This window comes from Mus caroli, unplaced genomic scaffold, assembly GCF_978045245.1.
Source record: "Mus caroli unplaced genomic scaffold, Mus_caroli_1 scaffold_8, whole genome shotgun sequence".
Lineage (NCBI taxonomy): Eukaryota > Metazoa > Chordata > Mammalia > Rodentia > Muridae > Mus > Mus caroli.
This window is the reverse complement of record NW_028227263.1, coordinates 127,960,880-127,966,603: the sequence shown is the minus strand read 5'-3', so window position 1 is coordinate 127,966,603 and position 5,724 is coordinate 127,960,880. Positions and strand designations below refer to the sequence as shown.

At 47.9% G+C, this 5,724-nt stretch overlaps 1 pseudogene; it reads right to left on the bottom strand.

Annotated features, from left to right (window-relative positions):
* Positions 1 to 1,372: 1,372 nt before the first annotated feature.
* Positions 1,373 to 5,724, bottom strand: LOC110288951 (transcription elongation regulator 1 pseudogene; annotated as a pseudogene).

Here is a 5,724-nt window from a genome sequence, read left to right as displayed (position 1 = left end):
GGATTGGGCAATCTATGAATGAACTTTTAAGAGACCTCTAGGTGCTCTGTTCTTCATTTTAGGCACAGGTCTAAGTCCTGGGTTGTATAGAAAGCCCGACGTCAACTGATGGGGAGGCCTGCTTCTAGGATGAAGGGACTGTCGGCATTCTCCAATTCATTTTCCTTTAAACATATTTCCAGGAGTAGAAAGAACTCACAATAGGATATTGAGAGACCTTGAGATCAATGGAGGCTACAGATTGGCTAGACCAGGTATAGTGGTGGTATGCTGGCTCAAAAGTTTAACACTCAGGATAGTTTTTGGCTGAGCAGGCCCTTCTTCTTCTAGCACGTGTAACCATATTGGTTTGTGGACCACACCTTTAATCCCAGGATTTAGGAAACAATGGCAAGTGGGTTTTTGTGATCATGAGGCCTCACTTGTCTGTATAGTGAGATCCAGGAAGTCAGGGACATATACATGGACATTGCTCCAGTCTAAAAAGAGAATGTGTGGAGAACTGAAGAGGTGACTGCAGTGAGCAGGAATGTGCATGTCCTCTGGGCAGCAGCATGAGAAGAGACCCATTTCTTGAGATGGTGACTAGAGAGTAAGGACAAATTTTTTTCTGGATGGAGCCCAAGAGGGGAGTAAATTCCAAAGGATGGGACAGTTGTTTGTTACACACCTTTAATCCTAGCCCTGTATGGGAAGGAACAGGCAGGTGAGTCCCTATGAGTCCTAGCTCAGCCTTGTCTGCAGTTTGACTAACACACAGCACAGTTCATACAGAGAAACTCTGTCTAAGAAGAAAAGAAGAGAAGAGAAAAAAAGAAAGAAAGGCAAACAAAAAAAGTTGTCTTTCACCTGGCCAGGTTTCCATTAGGTGTTAAAGTGTGGCTACAGACTGGGTGTGGCCACAGGGTGTGAAAGTCTGCTGGCTGTGAGAGGATGCAAGGTGGAGCTTTTCTGAGGGTCCTGTAGAGGGAGATTCATTTAAGGCTATTTGGCTTTATTGAAGTTCAATAATAGGGGGCATTTGTGTTAGGTGTAAGAGACTTCTGATGTCCAGGGTAATGAAATCATCAATGCTCTTGGAATGATGAGTGTGGGATGGGATCTATTGGATCTTGCCTGTTCCATGGCCCTTTATTAGTTGTTTTGAGACCGATTGTCCAGTAGAAAGGAGGAGAATCTAGGACTCTCTCTCCTTTTTTTATTTTACATTTATGATAATATTCCTTTTTTAAGTATAAATTTTATTTAATCTTTTTGTACCTAGATTTTAGGCTATATTTTATCCCCCTTCTGTTCCACCCACTGACTGTTCTGTATCCCATACCTCTTCTTTCCTTCTCCAAAGGGATGTCCCCTATCCCCACCCCCTACCCTACCATTTGTCATTCTGCAAAATCTTTTCTAACTCTTTCAGGTGTTGATCAGATTCTTGGATTAACTTTTTGGATCTGTATGTAATGAATTTGGTCTCTTTAAAAAATTGTCCTGAAGTCAGCTTTGGCAGTGATGTATTTGTCTCTGATGTATTCTTCAAACTCCCTTTGTTTTTTTCCCTGTCACTGGAGGAGAACTTAATGCAGCGAGGATCTTCCTTAATTACTTTTTTCACTTCTTCCCATGTGGATGGTAAGGTAATCGCAGACGTTTCATCCAGAAGCTGCCTAAAGTGCTCCCTTTTCTTTTTGGTAAGTGCTTCGATATGTTCATTAAAAAGTTTCTCTTTCTCCTCTCTTTCCAATAAGAAACCAGATTCCCAGTGGTGGTCTTTCTGGAGGGTCCTCCTAGTATCAGACCAGGACACATCTGAAGAATGTACCGTGTCAGACAGAAGAGCCTTGAAGTTCTGGATAGCTTTCTCCCGTTTGTGCTGCTCTCTCTCCCGATCAATCTCTTTAGTTTGCTCAGAGCATGCCTTCTGAACTTCTCTTTCCCGTTCTCGAAGGCTTGCCTCTCCAGCTCTTTTTCTTTTTCTGAGTCTAAATTCTTAGCTATTTTCTCTGTGTACTGTTTGAAAAGTTCTTCTCTCGTTGATGAACTATCCACTGCTTTATGTCGTGAGTCACTTTCTACTTTGTCTTTTACTTTGCTCCATCGAGATTGACTATCCAAGTGATGATTAGATAACAGTTCAAAGAAATCGATTTAATCTTCTCCCCTCTCTTCTTCGAATCTTCTTTTTCTTTCTTCCTTGCAGCTGCCACAAATTCATTAAACAATGCTTCTCTATATTTCATCTTTTCAATTGCTTTGAATCTTGAATCTTTAGCATGTTTGGCAGCAAATTCACTAAAAGTAGCTCTGGGATTGAATTTTACTTCTTCCATCATTTTTTTGAAATCTTCCTTGGCTTGCAATATTTTGTTTTTCTTTTCCCTGCATTCTTCCTCTACTCTGGTCTTGACATGCTGATCAAACACCTGTTTTCTTTCTTTAGGATTGAGAAGCAAGTGCCGAGGGTCAAATACTATCTTGTGCAACTCCTTCTTCCATGTTGAAAAAGCAGATACCCCTCTCTCTAGCAGCATGTCCTTGAACTGCTTCATTCAAGCCTCCAGAGGGACAATGGCCCTTTCTCAGGCAGCTTTAATTTCAGCTTCCATGGCAGCTTCTTTCTCTGAATCAATGTCTTTATTATCATCTCTCTTCTGCTTTTTGGCTTTAATAGGCTCATCTTCATTCATTTCTTCCTTTAATTCTTGTTCTTCTTTAATTGCACTCATTGAGAACTGCCACTTTTGGATGGACAGCATTGTCGGAGCCGGGTGCCTTAGCTTCTTCATGTCTTCCAATCCTTTTTTATGAGGGGGCTCTTGAATAATTTTGTCAACATCCACCCTTCCAATCAAATCATCAGGCCGGTCCCACATAGAAAGGCGGGTGGTGGGATTGTAAAGAAAACCCTCTCATCACCAGTCTAAACAACACACCACGAGTACCAGGGATAGGAGTAGTAGCTACTGGCTTTGCCTTCTGGGCAGCCTTTTCTTCTTCAGTCATCTCTTCTTCTTTGGGCTCCTCCTTTATCTCCTTCACAGGCTCTTCCTTAGGATCTTCCTCCTCAGTCTCCATTGGCAATGGCTCTTCAGAGGCCTCCTTAATTGGTTCTTTAATCTTCTCATCTAATTTTTCTTTTTCCTTCAGTTCTTGGGGCTTCTCCCACGTGGATTCTAGTGTTCTATTATTATAATAGTTCGTCTTCCCATCTGCTGTTTTATATTCAGTCCACTCAGAATCTGCTGTTGCCCCAGCTAAGGTAGCAGGTGAAGCTGCAATGGCAACCTGGGGATGGATCATGGTACTATAGGAGGGGCCATTCCTGGGAGTACACCTGGAAGTGGGATTGGCATGCCAGGCAGGGGCACACGGAACAGAGGCACCATTACTGGTGGGGAAGCAGGTATTGCTGCTGCCGACTGAGGTACCGAATGAGGAACAGCAGGAGGTAACATCTGTGGGTGCGGCTGGGGTACGGTTTGCACAGGTGTGGCTGTAGGAGCAGGAGCTGAAACACTAACTATAGGCGTGGCAACTGAAACAGCAGAACTTGGGGTCTGGTCTTGTGTTGTGGGTGTTGATACTGTCTGTGCAACTGAAGTAGCAGTTGTCGGTAGCTGTGGTGGAGGATGGGGTAGATGTCAGTGTTGACGTGGACACTGCAGGTGCTGGGCTGGTAGGGGTAGGAGTGCCTACTGCTTGTGCTTGGACTTGTGCCTGTGCCTGTGCCTGTGCCTGTGCCTGTGCCTGTGCCTGTGCCTGTGCCTGTGCCTGTGCCTGTGCCTGTGCCTGTGCCTGTGCCTGTGCCTGTGCCTGTGCCTGTGCCTGTGCCTGTGCCTGTGTCTGTGTCTGTGCCTGGGCCTGGGCCTGGACCTGAGCCTGAGCCTGGGGTTGTGCCTGGGCCTGGGCCTGAGCCTGGGGCTATGCCTGGGCCTGGGCCTGAGCCTGGGCTTGTGCCTGGGCCTGAGCCTGAGCCTGGGCTTGGGCCTGAGCCTGGGCCTGAGCCTGAACCTGTGCTTGGGCTGCAAGCATAGGCATCAGTTCTGATTGCTGAATAACCTTAACTCCATCTGGCTTGGTCCATGCAGATTCACGAGTCCAAGCATTATAGTAATAAACCTTCCTGTCGGGAGTTTTATTTTCTACCCATATATCCTCAGTGGGAGGCAGTGCTGTAGCACCAGGAGAAGTCCCCGGAGGCATTCCTAGTGGGAACATGATACCTGGGCCTGGGCCCGGGCCTGGGCCTGGGCTTGAGCCTGGGCCCAGGGCCTGAGCCTGGGCCTGTGACTGGGCCTGGGCCTGGGCCTGGGCCTGGGCCTGGGCCTGGGCCTGGGCCTGGACCTGAGCCTGAGCCTGGGGTTGTGCCTGGGCCTGGGCCTGAGCCTGGGGTTGTGCCTGGACCTGGGCCTGAGCCTGGGGTTGTGCCTGGGCCTGGGCCTGAGCCTGGGGCTGTGCCTGGGCCTGGGCCTGAGCCTGGGCTTGGGCCTGGGCCTGGGCCTGAGCCTGGGCTTGGGCCTGGGCCTGGGCCTGAGCCTGAACCTGTGCTTGGGCTGCAAGCATAGGCATCAGTTCTGATTGCTGAATAACCTTAACTCCATCTAAATTGGTCCATGCAGATTCATGAGTCCAAGCATTATAGTAATAAACCTTCCCGTCGGGAGTTTTATTTTCTACCCATATATCCTCAGTGGGAGGCAGTGCTGTAGCACCAGGAGAAGTCCCCGGAGGCATTCCTGGTGGGAACATGATACCTGGAGGAGGAGGCATAGCTCCCATGGGTGGAGGCATGAAAGGTGGTCTCTGTAGGTGTGGTGGGCCCATAGGTGGAGGTATTCTTCCTGGAGGAGGCATTGGTGGCATATTAGGATCAAAAGGAGGCCTTCCAAAGGGGGGCCTGGGTGGTGGAGGAGGGCCTCTCATCATTCCGAAAGGAGGAGGTGGTCTCATGAAAGGTGAGCCTCACATCACTGCATTTGGTGTGGGAGCTGAGCCTCGGAACCTCAAGGCCTGCTGAGCCATCCTCAGCTCCCGCAGGTTGAACCACTCGCCTTCCCCTCTGTCCTGCCACTCTCCGCCATTACAGACAGCTGAGTTTAGGCCTCATTTTTTAACACACCATATTCTCAGTAATAGTGTCAGTCCTTGGTGCCTCCCCTTGAGGTGGATCCCAATTTGGGCCCTGTAACTGGATCCCCTTTTCCTCAGGCACTTTTCCATTTTTGTTTCTGCAGTTTTCTCAGACAAGAACAAGTCTGTGTCAGCTGTGGAAAAGCAACACCTTCCCTCACTTGATGCCTTATTTTCCGCTGGAGTTGGGCTCAACAAGTTCCCCACTGTAGGGTATTTCATCTAAAGTCCCTCCATTTGATTCCTAGGAGTTTCTCACCTCCCAGCTCTCTGTTTTTCTGGAGTGTCGCCCTACCTCCTATATACAAAGGTTGCCTCTTTCCATTCTTTTGCTGGTCCTCAGGGTTTCAGTCCTGTTCCCCCAACCCAATACCTGAACATGTTCCCCTCTTCCCCTCTCTGTCCCCTCTCCCACCCAGGTCCACCCTTCCCCCCTCCTGTCATTGTTTATTCTCCCTCCCAAGTGGAATTGAGGCATCCTCAATTTGGCCCTTTGTCGTGTTAAACTTTTTGAGTTTTGTGAATTGTATTCTTGGTATTCTCTAATTTTTTTGGCTAATATCCACTTATTAGTAATTACATACCATGCATACCCTGCAT